This window comes from Chiloscyllium plagiosum, chromosome 22 (assembly GCF_004010195.1).
Source record: "Chiloscyllium plagiosum isolate BGI_BamShark_2017 chromosome 22, ASM401019v2, whole genome shotgun sequence".
In the NCBI taxonomy this organism is placed as follows: domain Eukaryota; kingdom Metazoa; phylum Chordata; class Chondrichthyes; order Orectolobiformes; family Hemiscylliidae; genus Chiloscyllium; species Chiloscyllium plagiosum.
In genome coordinates, this window is record NC_057731.1 from 5,799,527 (window position 1) to 5,820,460 (window position 20,934).

Here is a 20,934-nt window from a genome sequence, read left to right on the forward strand (position 1 = left end):
TTGCGAATCAGCTTTCCCAGATCAATGAGTAAATAAGACAGTCCATTAATAGAACTGGACCATTGTCCTAACATGAGATTAGAAGGGCAATGTGTTTCATGAAGAAGAGGTTTCAGCTGGTTGAAAGTTGCACAACAGAATTCATGATGTTAATTATAAACAGATATTGTGTTGAACTTATTACTGAACCAAGATATTCAGTCTCTTGCTGCTAACTACTTTGCAAGAGTGAAACAAAACAGTGTTTGAATGTTGTATTTTTAAACTGTGTTTGCTCTGATCTCTGGCTAATGCTATGACCCTGTTATATTCTTATCTTCATTAATATTCCATTTCAAAGTGCATCACACAATCAGACAAATATTGTACAGCCACAATTATAATTGTCATTAAATTGACACAACGACTTTTCGAAGGTTTAGTCCAACCTTTTATGAAGCGCTTTTTTATTTGTAATTAATTATTTTTCCATCTCTAATGTCATTATTGTAAGGCGATGGTCATTTGAAATATCTTCTTTGTGACCCTAAAGTCGAGCAAGCGATTCAAACAAAAAAAAGGGCAGGTTACATCTTTATTGCTGACAGTCAGAAATTCGGCTGCTTTGTAACTATATCCAGCTCAAGGACAGTAAATGTAAGGCAGGCGAAATATGACTGTTCTGCAGCAACACTGAAACAAAACAGCCGCTCACTTAATCTTTACTTTTATGAGAACGTCATGCAGGAGTGCAGTAATCGCTGAAGTATAAAATCTGATGTGGAGATTTTGTTTTGTTTTTGCATGAAACTGACTGCAGTCACGCACAGAATCACCAACTTTTCAGAAGAGCGTTGCAAATAATGTAACCCAAACTGACAGCATCAAAACTGTTCCAAAAAAAAAGGCAGGAAGCTTTAATCGGGGCCCGTTCGTTTACAGTCAGCAGAGACGAGCTATTGACGTCACCAGAACTGATGTTGACCAAGACCACATGTGGAGCTCATGTCCTCAGCTTCAGAGGAGAAATTACAGCATGGAACAGGCTGCACTTAACACAAGATGTTTATCGGGGAGCAAAAAAGGCCTTCTGACATATTTCAGGTCTGTTTGGGATGGATTACTTCCTTTGGAAATGGGATGAAATGGACAGAAATGGCCCTAACGTGCAGAGAGCACTTGCATATCGATCCCGCAGTATATTTATAGCTCAGCCTGTTAATGTTGCCAGTATATTTATCTCTTGGTGTGTGTTACTGTATTGTTCACAAAGTGTACAATACCAAAGGTAATTGAAAACTGCACTTAGAATTATATGGAAAAGTAAACATACTGTTTGCTAGCGGTATCAATTGTAAGTGCACTGAAGCAGTTGTACGACGGTTTATCTACATGGGACCATGGTTAGACACTGAAAAATCGCTGGGGCAATTTGGAGGGATGCTAATTTGTTCTTTTCCGTCTGACTTTAATTCACAGGACTATTTCCAGAGCCCTTCACGTTTAAATACTTAAGGCTGGGTCGCGTGGTACTTGTAAAAGTTCAGAGAACGATATAATTCTTCCAGAATCACAAAACAGGCATGCTCAAGTGAGAGAAATGTATTTTTTTAAACAAAATAAAAGAAGTCGATTCGTATACTCTGAGAGCCGCCCCAGTTCCATCGGGTTTCCTTCCTCAAGTGTGAGATGAGACTGGAAGCTGTTCAGATCTCGTCCGGAAAGGGGGTTGAACGAGCCTTTGGCAAATAGGGAGGGCTGGGGGCATGGGGAGGGAAGACCAGGCTGATTCTCGCTTTCCTGAAAACCGAACCTGTTTGAAGGTACTCTACAGTGCGCTGATCTACAATAGTAGCATCACCCTCAAACTCTTGACTATTTCTGATCGATTAGTATCTTGGTAGTAGATTCTCGCGAACAGAAAAATAGCTCCACTCATCTGAGGTGACGATATTAATAGGACAATAAACACAATGTCTAAATAACCCCAAACACACTTAATTCTAAATGATCCATGTCAATTATTTATGCTGTGGTGCTCACAGGTCTCTGGTTGCCTATTATCTTGTCCGCACTTGCACTCACTACATGTTCACCTCAGCAGGGTCAGTTGGACATGGATAAGAATGAGGCAGCAAGAATGACCTTGCCTTTATTCTGTGAATGGCTATGTTAGCCAGCCTGGAACTATGTCCACGCAAAGATCATCGAGTTGCCCTTGCCCATTCCATTCTGTATGGTTAAGGTCTGTGATACTGAAATTCATCCAAAAGTTGCAGCTCATTCCCTCCAGCTGATTTCTTATTAAAAGGATAATCCCACCCTATTCATGAAAGTGGAGCAGAATTCTTCAATGCACTAAGAATGTAAGTAGACCAGCATTTCATGCGAGAACATACACATGTTAGTTCCTCTCATTTCCAACAAATTGGATTTATGAGATGTTAATTCTTTTTGTCACTTCACAAATGCTGCCAGACCTTCCAATTTTTTTCCAGCTGTTCTTTTTTAAATTTCAGACCTCCAGCATCTGCAATATTTTGCTTTTATTATAATATTGCACTTTTGTAACTTTTATTAATGCTTTTGGTATCCTTTGGTGTGGTTTACACTTGCATTGATAGAGGAAGCAATTTGGAGCTATGCTGTTATATGCACATTTTTTTCTGGTCGGGAAAAATGGAGCTTTATGCATTCAGACTGGAAAACATGCATAGAACTTTCTCTTCTATGTTTGACATGTCTTATGATTGGAAGAAAGCGGGGGTGGGGGGTGGGGGGAGGGTTGGGGGGGGTGCAATCAAATTTTCCTCAGTCTCATCAATGGAGCTTTTAAAAAGATCAGACTCTGGTTGCAGTTGGAATTGGTTGATTTGATTTTAATTTGCATTGTGTATAAATACTGGATGCAATGGAAACTTACACTGAAATATAAAATGTGTAGAATAACTGACCTATAATTATACAATTAAAGTGCAAATAAGAGAGAGTTGGCATAGTGGTAACATCATGAATTAATAATCCAGAGGGGGCTGTGGGTTCAACTCCCGCCATGGCAGCAAGTGGATTTAAATTCAATTAAATAAATATGCCTAAGAATGGTGACCATGACAACTATTATCAGCTGTTGTAAAATCCCATTGGGCTCACTAATGTCCTATCAGGAAGGAAATCTGCTATCCCTTCATAGACTGGCTTACATGTGACTCCAGATTCAATTAATATGGCTGATTCTTAACTGCCCTCTAAAATAGCCCAGTAAACCACTCAGTTCAAGAGTCACAACAGATAGGCAACAAATGTGGGCCTAGGCAGTGATGCTCACATTCCTTGAAAGAATAAATGAAGTAAAGGTACAGCTATTCCATTATAATTACCACCTAATACTTACTTTCATTTTCTTCAATTATCAAAAATACTTACGACTTTCATAGAACAAACATCCAAAGATACTTTAAAGGAGATCAGGAAATTTTGAGAGAAATTACAAGAAGTAACTGAAGATGCTTTTGAAGATACTGAGGATGAGGAATATTTTTAAGATTGGGAAATGTGTCAAGATGGAGGGCTTGAGGAAGAGTTGTCCAGTGTATTAGGGCATGCTGACGGCTTGATGCATAGATTAGAAGTTGGGATACAGAGGGTGTTAAGTGGACCAGAGAGATGGAACAGTAGGTGTACACTGAGTTTAATACTGGAAAAGTTAACCAGTGTAAGGTAGTTCAGGGCTAAAAAGGCAACTAAAACTTGAATAGGCTTTCAAGCCTGATGCAATGGAGAGTGGGAAATGGACTTCAGTGAGTACTAAGTTGATAGATGTGTTGGCATTGCATATCGGGAGCAGAGTTCTGGAGAATTTAATTGTTTGGTTTGGATTTAACTGTCTGTCATCTGAATCTGTCCATTTTTCTGTACAACCACATCTTTGATCATTCACCTTTAATCTCTATTTTCACATTTCAGCATTATATAAATAGAACTTGTTGCCAGTGTAAGATAGAAATTGGGAGAATAATATGTAAGAAATCAAGAGAAACTACTTCTCATAACTTCTCTCCTGCTGTATTGCCTGGTGTTTTCCAATCTCCTTCAAAATGATTTGGTGGATTTGCTTTGCAGCAGATGCAATGATGTGTCGATGAGACTTTCAGTAGCAATGAGGTTAAACTGAAATACAGAGGTGATATGAATAGGTGGAAGTAGATGATCTTGATGATGTATTCAAGAGTTAGAGTTGAAGCTCAGTTCAGAGTTGAACTATATTTTAAAGTTGCATATGGTCTCTGTGTAGCAATCAATTCCTTTACTCCAATACAGGGAGTCGTGACTTTGGTTACCTGGGCCCTAAATCTGAAATTCCCTTCCTAAACTTCTCCATCTCTTTACATCTCTCTCCTTCTTTAAGACTTCTCTCATACTTCTTTGACCAAGCTTTTGATTGTCTGATCAGCTGTCTTCATGTAGTTCAGTGTCAATTTTTGTCTGATAACGTTCATATAAAGTGCTTTGAGATGTTAAAAATTACAAAGGCACCATATAAATGCAAGTTTTACTGAATACATTGTCAGGTTAAGTCTGAATGAGCAGTCAAGAATCAGCATTGGAAACACATTTGTCTCATAAGGGCTGAACAGAGTACTTCCATATTTTCAAAAATGCTAAATAGTTATTTATACTGTATGTATAGTATGGGTTTTATTGTTAATATTCTTCAGAAAGATTCCATCAATGATCTTTATGAGGAGATCTGCCTTGGGCTTAGTTCCATAAAATTTTTCAGATTAGTGTTGGCCATCAATCATCATATTTTCAAACAATTACGACAGGGCAATATATTGGTTTTATTAGGTCTGGAAGTGTTTAGTTCCAAATACTATAACCTCAGTACATTATTTTAACTGTCATTTAAATGTAAATTATTTCCATCTGTTCGTTTACATTTGATATTTTCAGTTCAGTCCATAAGGACTAGACTCAGAGCTGGGTCTTCTTACAAGAGAAAAAACAGACTTTGGAAAGCTTTGATGGAGTTATTTAAAATAAAAGGACCATCTTACGATTGCCTTTCACAACCTCAGGATGTTTCAAACTTTTTACAACAAACAAAGTACAATGTTTTTGTTAAGGTGTGGCTATTGTAATGTAGAAAATATGGCAATAATTTTTTACACAACAGAGTTCTACAACAGACTGAGATATGTGACCAAATATTTAGAAATATTGGCTGATAGATAAGTACTGTATTGACCAAAGCACCAGGAATGGAAAAAAATTAAGAAATAGAAGAAGCCACCGTTTTGGCTGCTTGAGCCTGCTCTGCCATTCAATAGGATAATGGCTGATCTGATTGTAGCCTTAACTCCAACTTCCTGCCTGTTTTATAACCTTTGACTCCCTTGCAGGAGTACTCCTTACTCCTCCTTGAAGTAGTACAGTGGGTTATTTATTTCCACCTGAGAAGGAAAAGAAGACTTTAGTTTAATATCTTGTTTAAATTCAGCACGTTGACAGTGCAAAAACACTGTATTATACTAGACTGTCAGCCCTGGAATATAAGCTTAAATCTCTGGAGTGGGACTTAAACTGACAATGTTCCAGACTATTCACGCCTGAACGATTAACATGAAATGACTTGACCTGAAAATATTTCTCTTTTTTTAGAATGAACCAACAAGGGAGATGAGATACTAAGCAAACTAGTCATTACAATAAATCAGAATCATTCTACAAAGCAAACATTAAAGCTATTTATCAGGTATAAATATTTGCAGGAAACAATTAGCAGGCTGTGTGGAAACAATATCAGTCCTGCATCTTTTTTGTTAACACAACAGAATTAAGGGGAGAGGAGGAAACAGGCCACTGCTCAAATATTTAAGCAGTTTATAAATAAAAAATACATTTAGTTTGAAGAATGGTTGATTAGACTGTGTCACATAATCTTTGTGAACCTCTACAGTTCGATGAAATATGTTTGCATTCTGTGACCCCTTTTAATGACTCTGCCATTTGATAATTACATTAAGATTTAATGTTTTGCCCTGGGATGCTGATAGCTTTTTTTTTGGTTTGCAATTATTTTTCTATAACTCGAGGCAGCTGGTACACATACCAGTCTTTTGCAAAGTAATTTTAAAGCTGGATGAAATCCCATTCACAAAAAGTCTAATCTTCAAAGGTGGTGACAATACAATGAAAGAGGTAACAATTAGTGGTACCTGAAACCTTTTCTCGTCTTTCAGTGTAGTCCAGACTGTAAGACTTAATTGAGGAAGCAATAATCCTTTAATGCCTGTGGGTGACAGACGTACTTCTGTGAGTCTAGTCCATGGCTGCAGACAGAATTTTGCCTCTTAATGAAATTTGACAGCTACAGCCTTTGGTGATAAGGGTGTCTTGTAAGTGACTGAAAAAGTGGGTCAGCGATTGCACAGGCATAGTTTAGCCATTGTTAATGGAATGTAGCGGTGTGTATCTTGCAATCGCATTGTCCTCTTCCACGAATAAAACATTTGCAATTTGTTTCTTTTTGGACACTGGATTTCGCGTAATTGCCCTTGGAAGCGGTGATCATCCGAAGAAATATCGATTTTCAAATTGGTTAAATTCTCCTCCAAATTGGCAAATGACACAAATGCTGAAAATGTGTTGCTGGAACAGAAGGGCTTTCCTGAAGAAGGGGCTTATGCCCGAAACGTCTATTCTCCTGTTCCCTGGATGCTGCCTGACCTGCTGCGCTGTTCCAGCAACACATTTTCAGCTCTGATCTCCAGCATCTGCAGACCTCACTTTCTCCCCAAATGACACAAATGATAAACATCAAGTAAAATGACAATCCTGCGCAGCGTCCCTTCTGGACACACAAAGTCACTTCGTTTACTCAAAACTAACAGTCCTGCCAAGTTCATGATTGTTGGGCTAATGGTGGACTTAAACAGAATGCGTTTGCAACATGTGCAGAAAGTAGGTAAGGAACTTGACTTTTAAAAGTTTTAAGTATACCTTTGTTAAGCAAAGAAAACCCCAATAACGATATATTTGCACCAGATATGTATGGATGTTAATGTTCCTTTGCTTTTCAGGATAAGCAAAGCCGGACAAGATAAACACGAATTTTCTTTGATGTGTACATTGCACTCGTGAATTACTCAGTGCACGATGCTATTGCTTATGTTAGACGCGATAACTGGACGAACATGCGACACAACGACGTCCGATACTACTCAGGGGAATCAGAATATTCTGTGAGGCTCAGGGAGGCATGGAGCTGTCTCACAAGCCTTGCCGATTAAAAGTGAGCTGCATGTTAAAGGCAAGCAGTGCACAAACGTATCAGCAGGGGTGTTGTGGGCTTGTATTGTCCAGCACCGGCTAAACAAAAAGCAAGAAGGATAGGTTTCGCCTTGGTCTGGCGCGAACAAGACTTGTCACATCCTTGCCCGCTCACAAAGCCATTCAACAAGAGCTACACCAGCGCGCACGCTTTTCATGAATGGGGCCGGGTGGCAGGCGCTGACGTCACAAAGAGTCGCGCGCTAGCTCGCGCCCGGGTCTGAAGTGGACGGTGGAGGCCGCGTGCGCCCGGTCGCGCCCCCCCCCCCCCCCGCGTCATAGAGCCGGCGGTGGCGGAAACTCATGCCATCACTGTCCCTTGTCCACTTTGACAACGGCTGTGAGGGGAGTGGCGAAGGAGAGCAAGTCCGAGCCCAAGCAGCAAACGGAGGCAGAATGAACCGAGAACTCTGACTGGGTGCCCCCCCCCCCATTACCTTGCTGGTGGTCAGGAGGCCGTGGGGGGGTGGGTGGCCGGCGAAGAGAAAGGGGCGTCGCGGGCTCTTCTTGAGGAGACGACGGTAAGAATGGGAGCCAGATTAAACCCTCAGGGAGTAAGTCACTCAGCTTCGTGGAGGTGTGTTTTTAAAGCTGCTGAAAGTTTGTGCCATCGTTGTCGGAGCGGTGACCGGGGCGCTCAGGTTTGTCAGGGTAAATTTGTTGTTGTTTGGGGTTGAAGGGGAACGGCTCTTCAGAGGCCCGCGCCACTCCCCCCTTCCTCCCCCTTCCCCATTGGTCCCTGGGGGCAACGGGCAGCGGCGCGCGCTCTGTTATGCGTTACTGTGGTAACCGCTGCTGGGCAGCGGCCAACATCTGTCCTGGCAACACTGCAGCCTTGGACCACAACTCCAGAGTGATGAAAGGATGGATGGGGGTGCATCGGAAACACTGCCCCTCCCAGCTTGACCGTGCCTGAGGCGGGCTGTCAACCTCCGTAAAAAGATCGCGATCGTCCAGTTTACCCTTGACGGGCAAGCCCGGGGTAAATTCCCCCCAACCCACCCCCACCACCTCCTAGGAGTTAGGTGCAAATAGCTTTTGTTTTAAAAAGTATTGTGCCCTAGTTTGCAGGTTCAATGCAGAGCCACTACTTGCTAAATCTTTCAACTTGGCGCGCTGTTTTTTTTAGATAAATATTTATTGTAGTTATAAAGTTTGTCATCGGAAATAATTTGTTATTTCAGTAATTTCGTATACGTGCTAATTATGTTAAACCCTCATGTGTTTTCCTTTATCGAACACTCCTATCTTCGTTACATAATCTGCGCAAAATATCTGGCATACATTGTTCTGATCCTAACGCTTTCTGGATGTGGGAGCATCTTTCGAGAAGTGAATAGAACGAGTTAATTACATTCGTCAACTCGTGGTGGGATCGTCCATGAAATTATCAAGAATTAAATTAAACTGTAGTGAATCTTAAAGTTGCATTCCCTCGTGGCCTCAATGTGGTGATTCACAATAAAGCGGCGATAGAAGTCATCCTGCAAGGCAGTGTGTTTACAAAAAGTTATTTCAAATCAAGTGCTTAACTGTTACGAAATGTATTGCTCAGAGGACTAAGTCAATACTTTAAGTGCACTTGGCAAATACCTGTGGTAAAGTTGAATATGTGAAGAATCTCACTGTCTATTTGTAGGAATTAAAGTTCAGTTTGACTTGTCTGTGATAGATACACGTGATATTAGTCAAACCATAGTTTACTTTAGAAATTAAATTTAATATCTTGGCCTTGACAGTACTGTGGGAAAAACCAGATTCTGGATTATTGGTGCTGGAAGAGCACAGCAGTTCAGGCAGCATCCAAGGAGCAGTATGTTTGAAAGTCCTTGTTCTATTTCAAGTGGCACTGATCCATTTGTTTTCATTGAGTTAATGCCTCTCCGCGGTGTGGTGGGGGAGATTCGGAGGAATATTTTGAGTGTACCAGTTGCCCAACAATATAATTTAGAAGTTTTGTATAGCATCAGAGGAATGGTTTGCTATAGGAGGAGGCCATTCTGTCCATCAATTACATGTTCTTTGCAGTTGCAACTCTCCTAATTCCAGTCGTAAAAAGTATGGAGCTGGAAAAGCACAGCTGGTCAGGCAGTATCCAAGTTGCAGGAGAATTGATGTTTTGAGTGTAAGCCCTTCAACTTGTGCTCAAAATGTTGATTCTCCTGCACCTCGGATGCTGCCTGACCGGCTGTGCTTTTCCAGCTCCACACTCTTTGATCTCCAGCATCTGCAGTCCTCACTTTCTCCTAATTCTCGTCCCAGCCCCTCTTGCCTTAGCATTGCAAGTATTTCTTATCAACAGCTTTTTTTAAAATCTGCTATAGGATCGAGAATGAATGTCAGATGTTGAAATGCAAGATCCATGCTTCCATAATATTTTGCATCTTATATCATTTATCTTTTATCACTTTCAAAAACAAGTGGTTGATGGAAAATCAGCAGAGCCAAGAATAATTAATGTTCATGAGGAACAAAACAAGGAATTACCGTTGGCATTAAGTGTGACACCTGTGCAACTGTTAAGTTATTGAGCAATAAACTTGGGACTCTTGTTTTCCACATACCTCAGCCTGTTTTATTTCTGCCAGCTTGCTCTTCAGGGAAAACACTTCATGTACAAGAGTTCCATTAGGGTAATTAATTGTTAACACCAGTGGTAATGTTTAAAATGGAAAGCAAGCCTTGCTCAACTACTGATGCGTTGTTGACCGCCATTCTTGATGTTGCAGATAATGTAGTCAGTAGTTTATTTGACCAATTATGGAAAAGTGAGTTCAATCTATCTATGTTTACTTGAATGCAATATGATTTTGTTTAATTGTTCCACTAGCACTGTAACCATTGAAATAAGAATAGATAATGACTGTGTCTGATGTCAGGGCTAACCAAGATCCCAGGCTCAGGACAGCTGGGTGAAATGCAATATCAAATGAGGCTGCTAATTATTGTTATAGTCACAATAACTACAACAATGTTTGTGTCGGCTGCACTAAGGATATCTGCATTGTATCCAGTTTGTTGTCCACAGAACATCTGGGATGTAATATATGCATTATTCAAGTTGGCCACCAACCTCTCCACTATCATCATTTGAGAATAGCAAATACACTTCTTCAAGTCTGTCTCATGTTTGATCAGGGGCGGCACAGTGGCTCAGTGGTTAGTAGTGCTGCCTCACAGCACCAGGTCCCAGGTTCAATTCCAGCCTTGGGTGACTGTGTGGAGTTTTCATATTCTCCCCGTGTCAGCGTGGATTTCCTCTGGGTGCTCCAGTTTCCTCCCACAATCCAAAGATGTGCAGATCAGGTGAATTGGCCATACTCGATTGCCCATAGTGTTAGGTGCATTGGTCAGAGGGAAATGGGTCTGGGTGCGTTACTCTTTGGAGGGTCGGTGTGGACTTGTTGGGTCGAAGGGCCTGTTTCCACACTGTAGGGAATCTAATCTAATCATAAATTGTGCTCATATTTCCATTGTGTATTAACTAAAGAACTGTCTATGGATGTACAAAACTGATAGCATGTCATGTAGCAGCTCTTCAAAATCTTTCTTAGTTAAAGGAGTTTGAAGAGTGGAAGTTTGGCTTGACTGCTTTCATCAGCTGTAGCTTAAAATGTTTACATCTACTGTACACCAACAATGGTGTTATATACATGTATAAAGAAGTTGATTATTGAGCATGTGATAGTTTCTACTTTAAGATCCTATGTTATCTAGACTGAGGAGGACTGTTGGTTAGCTAGTTGACTAGGTTGTGATGCAGGGTTAAAGCAACAGCATGGGTAAAGTTCCTGCAATGGCAGAGGTTACTTTCTGAACCTGTCCCCTTGTCTGAGGTATGGTGACCCTCTGGTTAAACCACCACCACAGTCTCTCAAATGGAAGAGTTGCCCTATGGCAACTTTACTTTTACCCCACAATACAAACTTCCAGGGTCATAACAGTTTGCCATCTGTTATTTACTCCATTAAATGCAAATCCTCACCTTGCATGTCATTGAACAAGTAGTAAAACTAAGATAGAGGAAGAGTGTTGATGAGCAGGAATTAGCCACTGAACCAGCAATATTGCAAGGAAGACAGAAATGCTTTTCAATTTGTGCCAGAACTACTGTAGTTGTTTAAATTTTCAAATAATAATTGCAAGATACCCAAAACATCACTTGCAGTACTCATTTGTTAGTCCTCATATTATCCTTTTTCTGTTTTTTAGGCTCCTATTTTCTTTTCAAGAGTGTTGCTGGAAAAGCACAACAGGACAGGCAGCATTTGAGGAGCAGGAGAATCGACGTTTTGGGCTGGAACTCTTCATCAGGAAGGGCATAAAACGTTGATTTTCTTTTTTTTTTGTTTTTTTTTCCTGCTCCTCGGATGCTGCCTGACCTGCTGTGCTTTTCCAGCAACACACTCTCGACTCTGATCTCCAGTGCCTGCAGAACTCACTTCCTCCTATTTTATTTTAACCAGTGACACACACACACACATTCAGCATGGTGTTATAATTGCTTATTGCTCTCATCCATTGGGTGGTGTGCTAATAGAGTTAACAAGATTTTCAATCACATGTCCTCTTTTCTGCTTGTGCTTGCTTTATATGTATAATCTGAGCACTGTCTTGTAAAACATCCTTTTTTTGCAGATGATATTGTGATGGGGATCTGGTATGCTCTACACACTACCTTCAGTGAGGGACTGTTCAGTGGCATATGGTCTCTGGACCCTGGAGTGCTTTTTGATTCCAATATACTCCCAATTGACTGAAGGGAATCTTCAATTTAATTAATTGTAAAATTCAAAGGGCACTAATTCTAATTGAATTCTAGTGGATGCCAGTGCCAGCCTGGACATGGTCTACTGGGATTTAGGCAGCATTGGAGTGAAAGCCACTCTTACATTTCCTTCAGTAATGGGAAAGTTTGGTTTCATATTGTGTTCAGACTTTTCTCCTTAAGGTTCATGACTTGTAAGGATTCACCAAACGAGCCTGTGAATGAGATCCAGGATCAAAGGTTTTGGAGGGTTGGGGAAGGAAGTCTGTTTGAGGATGGAGGTTACTTGGCTTGAACTAATCTTCTACCAAATATTCTTGACATGGAGAGTAGCCAAAGTTTCTCCTAAAGCCCTGTGCTAAGCAATTAGGCTGGTATGAAACATTACAGTGGCACTCCAAGACCATGTATGTGACAAAAAGCAGGTTGTCTGGAGATAGCTGTCTTATCATTAAATCAAAGAAGAAATCCTGAAACTTGGGGCAAAAGCTGTGTGAAGATGCGAAGTAGGAGGGCAATTGAACTGTGGTCCAGGCTTCTGATCAGATGGCGATGCAATTTTACAAACCAATTACTTTATAAGTGAACACAGATTTTGAAAATGAATAAGTACCAAGCAACTGAAATGTTTAAGGAATCAGTAAGACCCTACTTTACAGGCCATATGAATTTTTTTATTAAGCATACCTTTAGAGGTGGAGGATCAGAATGTTAGTAACTTTTAAAGTGCAGCAAAACATTAGCAACTATTATTGTGTTTGACATTCATGCAGTAAGCCTTTTCTCTTTACCAAAGTGATAGGAAGATTATGATTTAGGGTCAAGGCCCATGTAATGAATGGTCTTCTGGCTGAATATGGGTTGAAAAGCAGTTGGAGAGGACAGTGTTGCAGAAACTGAAGAGTGCTCCCATCAGATGGGTCATGCTGAGGTATATTGTTCATTCTGGAAGAAGGTCCTCCAATTTGAGGGAGGGGGGAACCTGAGAAGAACGGAGGTGTGTGCATTTTGGTCAGCTCAGCAGCAATTTGCAAGGGCACCCTTCTGGGGAATGGATCATGAACAGAGACTTGTGTGGAGATGACTCCACTAGTTGCCAGGATCTACTGATAATGGACTCATTACTTTTGAGATGTGAGAGTAGCAATGTCACTGAAGATTGAACTGGCTCTGAGAGATCATTGTTGATTTGTGAAACATGATGGAGGAGAATTTGAGCTTTGCTTCAATTGGTTGTTATTGGATTTTGGTAACTGTCATGTTTAATGAATTTCTGTGTCTTGGTTCAGTGCAGACATGTACAGCATCTCCCAATCAATTGCACATCATCACATCATTATAGTGATACGTGGGCCAATGTGGATCAATTTCTGAATGAATGTGGATGGTCAGGCTGAGAGGGTCAGAGGGTAAAGTACCATTTCTCACTTCCCCATTGCAAGGTCTCATAGACTATGTATGTGAACATCAATACTCCCCAGGGCAGCCAGCAGCCTTTGTTAATCAGAAGGATTTTGTTCCTCCATTGTCTGTGTATCTGATTTCCTCAAAATCCAACTTGTTTGTGAAGGATCAAAATAAATCTTTATCTAGAGTTTTTATTTGATATTTTCTGGAGGGTTACTTATTGATTTTTAAGCAGCTCAAATTTTATTCTCACCAACTCCCTTTATTAAGTGATGTATTAACATAGTAACATTATCTTAAGTATTTACGTGAAGTTTTTCCAGGTTTTTTTGATAGACAAGATGTGAAAAGGCTTACAGTATATAACAGCTTGACCAATTTCAAGTGAAGGGTTCATCAAATCAAAATAATATGCTAACAATATATCATTGCTAGATTTAAAACAGTTTTTCAAAGTAACAATTTTATTTGGCATCACATGGTTTTGAACCACTTGCATAAACCAAAGGAAGTATCTGTGCATTGTCTAAATAGAAAATTAGAATTTACCAAATCAAAATAATAATAGATTAACCTCAACTTCCAACCATTCGATTCAATAGATCAATCAGACAGGCTCAAGTATTTTAGGGAAGTTAGTGCAAAACCAAAAGAAGAGTTGCTTATTTCTCATCTTGCTACTTCTCCAGTCCAAAAACAACACCACCATCTAAAATTAAAACATAATGTTCTCTGCAGACTGCTGCTGTTGTTCTGTGTACCTTCCCTTGCTCCTCTGGGCCTGCTTTTATGGTTTCTGTGTTTCTAGCCAATCCTGCTTGGTGTTTTCCGGTTTTTCTTCTCTTCGACCTCATCCTGGTCATGGAGGATCCTGAATGTTCTGGTCAAAGTGGGTTATTGCCTAGAATCATTACTTCAGCTCCTCCATTGACAGGTTATCAACCCCAGTTCTTCTTACCTTATTTTCTGTCTGTCTGGATGAGCAGCAAAAATACAGGACTATGGACACCTGTTACGGAAGCAGCTGGGAGGAAGAGACACAATCTGCATCTGGAGGAGCAAGTACTCACTGATACCAAGCTTGATAACATTCAGGACTCAGCAACTTTCTTCATTAATACTCCATCTACCACCTTCAGCATTCACTTCCTTCACCACCAATGCACTAGTGGCAGCAATATTTACTATGTGCAACATGCACTGCAGTAACTCACCAAGGCTTTTCTGATGATACAGATAGGAGCAAATTACTGCAGATGCTGGAATCTGTATTGAAACACAAAAAAAATGATATGGGTGTAAAGCAGCATCCATGGAGACAAAGCAAGCTAAAGTTTTGAGTCTAGATGACCCTTCGTCAGAATTGAAGTAAAATGTGGAGGGGTTAGAATTTATGCAGTAGTTTGCGGAGGGGGGAGTTGGGTGAGATTTGGAGTCCTGGGGAAGAAAGGATGTTGATGGTTCAGATTAAGTGCTGAGAAAGAAAACAAGACTGTGAAAGAGTGTTTTGGCAAACATCTTGTCAACACCAGCAGTGGAATGGAAAACAACGAAGATGTGCATGGTAAAAGAGACAGCCCAATTTAAACTCCCAAGATAGCCTCTCAACTATACAAACAAAGGCACCAGGTGTTTGGGTATGCCCTTACATCTCAAGTTCTCCTTCAAAGATTTCACTCAATAATAAAGTCCTAAAAATATATGTAGACATTTCTATCGTAAGGCTTCTGCTAATAACTTGTCTATTGCCATGATTTCTTCGAATTATCGGAACAAGGTCAACATCAAAGATGAAATAATTACCATAAGCAGAATGTATTGCTGTATTAAAATTCCTGGCACTTCTTCCCCACAAGCATTGTGGGTGTACCTTCACAAGGTGGACTGTAATGATTCAAAAGTGCAGCTTGCCATCACTTTTTCAAAGGCATTTGGAGATGGGTAATAAACACTGGTTTAACCAGCGATGCTAATATCAATGTGGAATGTAAAGCATCTTTAGGCAAGGAGGAAATTGAAGAGGATCACTCTCCGTATCTTCTAGGCCCAAGAAACTGCTTGAAGGGCACCAAACTTTAGGCACATGGGAAGTTCAGAAGGTATTTTAAAATCATGTGTTTCTCCTTACCCTTACCACTTCAGCCATATACAATAGAGAGCCACAATCCAAGTATGCACACAAACCATTCATTTCTGCTGGAATCCCAGACTCCAGTCACCCATTAACACCTGATACATTTGCAATTTACAAATAATGAGTACACCAGCCTTTGTCACCCAGCCAGCCCTTGAGTCATGCATAAACGTCCCTTTCAGTGCCAGAGGATAACTAAGATTGAATAGAAATTTTCATAAACAAAATCAAACATTTTATTACATTACATTACATGCAAGCCCCAAACCATTAATTGTCTAATCACATGTCAAGCCCAAGTGAACCTAGTATATTTTCTAAATTCTCTTATGTGGACTTCTACATGGTACTCCCTCTTTGCTGCTGGCTGCTGACCTCATTTTCCTTTGGCATGGGATGAGCTAGAGCAGCTGTCCTGTGCAGCCTGAGGTTTGTTGGGCCCTATCATGCTGAGGGACTCCTCTATCTTGATATTGCAAATAGCTGAGGCTATGATATCAATGAGAAGCCCCTATTCATGCTGAGTTCTGAGGAGGAGCATGCCATAGCAGAAGGCAGTTGCTTCTTCTCTTGAAAGGCAGATCTTCCCTGCTGACCTGAGAGGCTTGAGGACCTAGTGGAGACTTTGGGTGCCTCATTCACTTCTTGCCTTCCCAGTACTCCCTGTTGTTTAGGGACAAGGTTCTGACATGCAGGTCTTTGTGCATCTCTGATAGCCACTGACTAGTTTCATCTAGGACCATCTGGAGAATTTGGCTGCAATGAGTTATGGAATTATGCAGCATGGAAATTGGTCTTTCAGTCCAACTTGCACATGCTGAACCAAATTTCCCAAACTAAATTAGTCCCATTTGCCTGTTTTTGCCTCATGTCTCTGTAAACCTTTCCTATTTATGTACCAGTCCAAATATCTTTTAAATGTTGTGATTGTACCTGCATCTGTCACTTCCTCTGGCAGTGCATTCCATATATAAGCCTCTGAGTGAAAAGGTTGCCCTCAGGTCTGTTTTATATCTTGCCCCCTTCCTTAAAAATATGCTGTCTAGTTTTGAACTCACCTACCCTAGGGAAAAGATCTTTTGCGATTCGTCCTCTCTACATCCCTCATGATTTTATAAATCTCTATAACCCCCTCAAGCTCTTGTGCTTCAGTTTGAAGAGGTGACAAAAAAAGATTGAAGGCAGAGAAGTAGATATTATCTGTATGGACTTCAACAAGGTGTTCAACAAGATTCCACATGGTAGATCAAGGTTGGATCACATGGGATTCAAGGGTGCCAGTCAATTGAAAACAAAAAGAGGAGACATTGGTGGTAGAAGAGGGTGGGTAGAATGGTTAGAAGAAGAAAATTAGGCAGCTAGGAATGTGGAAACAGTTTGTAAGAGCTTTTCTAAATACTGTACATAAAAGGAGAGTATCTGAACCAAACACTGCTTCCTTGGTCAAATCAGGCAAAATAGTCATTGTTGATGAAGAAGTGATCAGAGACTAGAAACTAATGGATTGCCAGGCCTAATGGCCTATGTCCTGGTTTTCTTAAAAAAAGGTAGCTTCAGACATAGTGGATGCATTGATTAGATTATGGAAAATGTCCTAGGTTCCAACCAGTACCAGAAAAGTGGATGTCAGCAAATGTAATACTGCTACTCAAGAAAGGAGAGAGAGAATCAAACTACAAGAAAGTTACCTTGACATTCGTCATTGCAAAATTGCTGGAATCTATTATTAAAGGAGTCTTAATGCATTTTTCAATTCACTCATGGGATGTGGATGTTGCTGGCTGGACATGCATTAATTATCTACCCTTATTTGCACTTGGAAGGTGGGGTGAGCTGTCGTCTTGAACTGCTGCAGTCCATTTGCAACTCCTAGTGAGATCAGACAGTGTCAGCAAAATCTGAGTGTTTGACAGTTAGAAGATGATAATAGTACATTGCTACAAGGATCAGCCATTCATAATTACTCAGTCTCTTCATCTAAATAATTAATGTATCTTTAAATTTGCTGATGATAAAGTTGTGTAGACATGAAGGCTATGAGGAAGGGCACAAATAGGTCACAGAAAGATACAAGTAGATTGAGTGGGCAGTGAGGTGGCAGATGGAGTATGTTGTGGGGAAATCACTCACGCTGGTAGCAAGATTAAGCAGCAGCATAGTTTAAGAAGCATGAAATGTTAAGTATTTAAGTGTACTCTTAGAAGGAACATAAAATTGGTATGCAGATTCAGCAAGCAACGAGATAGGCAGATGAAGTTGCTGATCTTTAATGCACGGGCACTGCAATACCATAATGAGGAAGTTGTGCAACAATTGTATAGGATGTTAGTAAAATCCCACATGGAGTACTATATGATCAAAGAAAGGTTATACTTGCATCAAAATTGGTAATGATCATGGCTGTTAGTTTGGTTCCTGGATACCAGACTGAGTAAACTGACCCTATCCTCTCTGGAATTTGAAAGATTGAGAGGTGATCTAATTAAAACATACATGATCTGAGAGAGCTTGACAGGATAGACTCGGTTGTTTCCCCTGACTGGGGTATCTCAAATAGGGAGCTGCAGTCTTAAGGTAAAGGTTCAATCATTTAAAACTAAGATGGGATGAAATTCTTCACTAATGCTGATGTGAATCTTTGGAATTTTTTGATGAGCAGGATGTAGTTATTTCATCACTGAATATATTTACGGCTGCGAAGAGACCCTTTTCATCTTTCTTGAATTCAAAATATATAGGGAGCAGATAAGAAACTGGAATTGAGGCAGACGCTAAGCCCTGATTGTATTCAATGGCTGAACAACCTTGATGGAGCCACATAATCAATTTATGCTTTTTCTTATTTTCTAATGCTATTTGTTCTGTTTGTCACGACATGTTAACTTGGTCTTCCATGTATAAGTATCCAAGCACCGTTAACGTAATTGCTCATTGATTTTAAAAGTCTGCTTTCCTTTCTTTCTTCCAAAGTGCATAGCATCACATTGCTCCACATTATTCTATTTGCCATGTTCTTGTTCAGCTCTTAACCTGTCTGTGTCCCATGCTATGTATCCCATTTCAGATGCTATGTCCTCCCCACAACTTAATTCTCCACCTACCTGTGTATTGTCAGAAAACTTGGGTGTGTTTAAATTCAATTCCTTTATCTAAATCATTCATATAGATTGACCTTCCTGTCATCTCCTTTCATGTAGAATGTGTCAGACATTTGGTGCTTTATTAGAAGAGTAGGGTGAGGAATGGCAGAAAAGAGATATTAGTTCCATAAAGCACATCTCATCAATTCCTTCCAGTAATGTTCACAGCACATTTTTTTCGTACATGTGACACTCCTTACTCTAAGCTGTTCCATTCTGTACTATTATTGCATTTTAAAGCACCAGCCTGAGCATTATTGCAACCATTAATGGCACATAATTGTGCCTCACAGCTGATTTGTCACAGTAGTCAGTTTAAACACTTCATTGGATGGCTACAGTCAGCTGTTAAAATGCTGCTTTAATTTTGTTTTAGAATTATTTTAGAATAGAACTGTAATCTTTGTTCAAAACGATAATGCACTATAGTTATTTTGAAAGTGGAACATGAATCTGGAGTCAAGCCCCAACCTGACAAATGTGTGAAGCACAATATGACTTGCAAGACTGGGGCTCTCACTCCATTTTATTCAATTTCCAGCTCAGGTTTTAATAACAGATTTTTGTTGCATATGTTTAGTGTCTGTGTGAAGCCATTACTTGTAGTGTCAATGAATTCAAAAATACCATTCACATAACAGGTCATTTCTATTCTTAGGAAACCTGGAAATTAGTAAGTGATATTGCACTTACGAGATTCTTTTCACTGGAGCTTTAATGGAGGTTCTAACTGATTTACTTTAAATCCATAAATACCTCTTAAAATAGAGGAAGTTCATTGAACAGCATCTTTCCTAACTTGCATTTTGTATGTTATTTAAATTGAAAATAAACCTCTTATAATGCTAATAGAATGTTTGTTTGTGCTTTGGTAACTACTGAGTCTAAATTGTGCAATTTACATCAAAGTATTTCTAATTTGTGTACTGTAAATCTGTAACAATATCTCCAACCTTAGTTTATTCTTCATGTAACATGATCATATTAAACTTGGAATTGTTTTCAAAGATGACCTGTCAATTATTAACAATGCAGATTATGCTGATGTAGATGTGCTGCATGACCTAGTCAGAAATAGCTTTCATCAGAGAGAATTTTCCAGAAGCCATTTGGTGAGTACTAATGCACAGATGAACATTATATGATGTGAAATGTTTAAATTGTCAAAGAACTTTGCTCAAGGCAATATGCTGCCCTATGCTAACTGAATCTAACAGCAATGCATTTGAGCACAGCACTAAGCTGATGTCTTTATTTAGGGCATATAATCTACTTTATGTAGTAATACTCAGAAAAAGATTTTGGAGCAGTGGGAATTAAATGAGACTTCAGATGTGTGAAACAAATTCTACCTGAATAGGTCATGATTAAGACTGTATGTGAATCAGTTTGTTGTTTGTAGGAAAAAGGTCTTTGCAAGTTATAAAATATATTGGCAGCCATTCTTGTTAAAGTATAATAACATTTATTGTGCCAAACTCATTGTTTGGGAGCAGCCATAATGGTGGAGCAGCCACACGCTTGTATTCCTTTGAACCAAGGTTGAGTAAATTTATAGAACCCAGCGAGCTCTTATTTACTTAAGAAACTGAGTAGTTTCATTCATTTTATGTGAGTTCTGCCCACAGACAGGTCTTTGACTCTGTCTGCTGCCGCTTCATCCTGAGCTAGTTTCTTGATAGTTTGCGATTGCCTCCAACTTTCAGGGACAAGGTGTGGAGGGCAGGTTTCAGGCAGAACAGGATTCAAACTTGCAATGCAAGTTATTCTGAACAACACAGTAGCCAATTAGCTAATTTGTTCTAGATCAATTAATCATAGAATCATACCATTGCAGAAGACTCCCTTTGACCTGTTGAGTCTGCATAGAGAAAAACTACTCTAAATTTATTCTAGTTCCACTTTTCAGCATTTGGCCTATAGCCTTGCTATTTCAAGTCCATATCCAAAGGGAAGGGGGTTGAGAGAAAAATAGGAATGGAATGCAGCTATGTGGGGTGGGGTGGTAACTTGGAAGGCAATGGTTATATGCAGATGGTGGGGTGATGGTGATAGGTCAGAGTGGACGGTGCAGCGGACATGTGGGAAAGAAGTTGCTCAGGTGGGATTGTTTGAGGGCGGTACTGAGGTGGAGGGTTGGATCTGGGGTGAAGGGGAGGGGAAACTGGTGAAAT

At 40.0% G+C, this 20,934-nt stretch overlaps 1 protein-coding gene and 1 long non-coding RNA gene across 5 annotated transcripts in view; one reads left to right on the forward strand and one right to left on the reverse strand.

Moving 5' to 3' along the window:
• The first annotated feature begins 695 nt into the window (after nucleotides 1-695).
• rhobtb1 (Rho related BTB domain containing 1) overlaps nucleotides 696-20,934 on the forward strand; it is an 86,782-nt gene continuing 66,543 nt past the window's right edge. The window contains exon 1 of one of the 4 annotated variants that reach the window (XM_043712319.1): nucleotides 696-1,083. The gene's annotated coding sequence lies outside the window, so the exon portion shown is untranslated. Of the gene's footprint in view, nucleotides 1,084-6,986; nucleotides 7,833-20,934 lie in introns of those variants that run through there. The other 3 variants (XR_006314887.1, XM_043712320.1, XM_043712318.1) reach the window with 3 other exon arrangements.
• Nucleotides 4,681-8,320, reverse strand: LOC122561031. Its single transcript, XR_006314888.1, has 3 exons — nucleotides 7,749-8,320; nucleotides 6,198-6,271; nucleotides 4,681-5,432 (listed from the first exon to the last, which is right to left on the reverse strand). It is a non-coding gene; the product is annotated as an uncharacterized LOC122561031 (long non-coding RNA).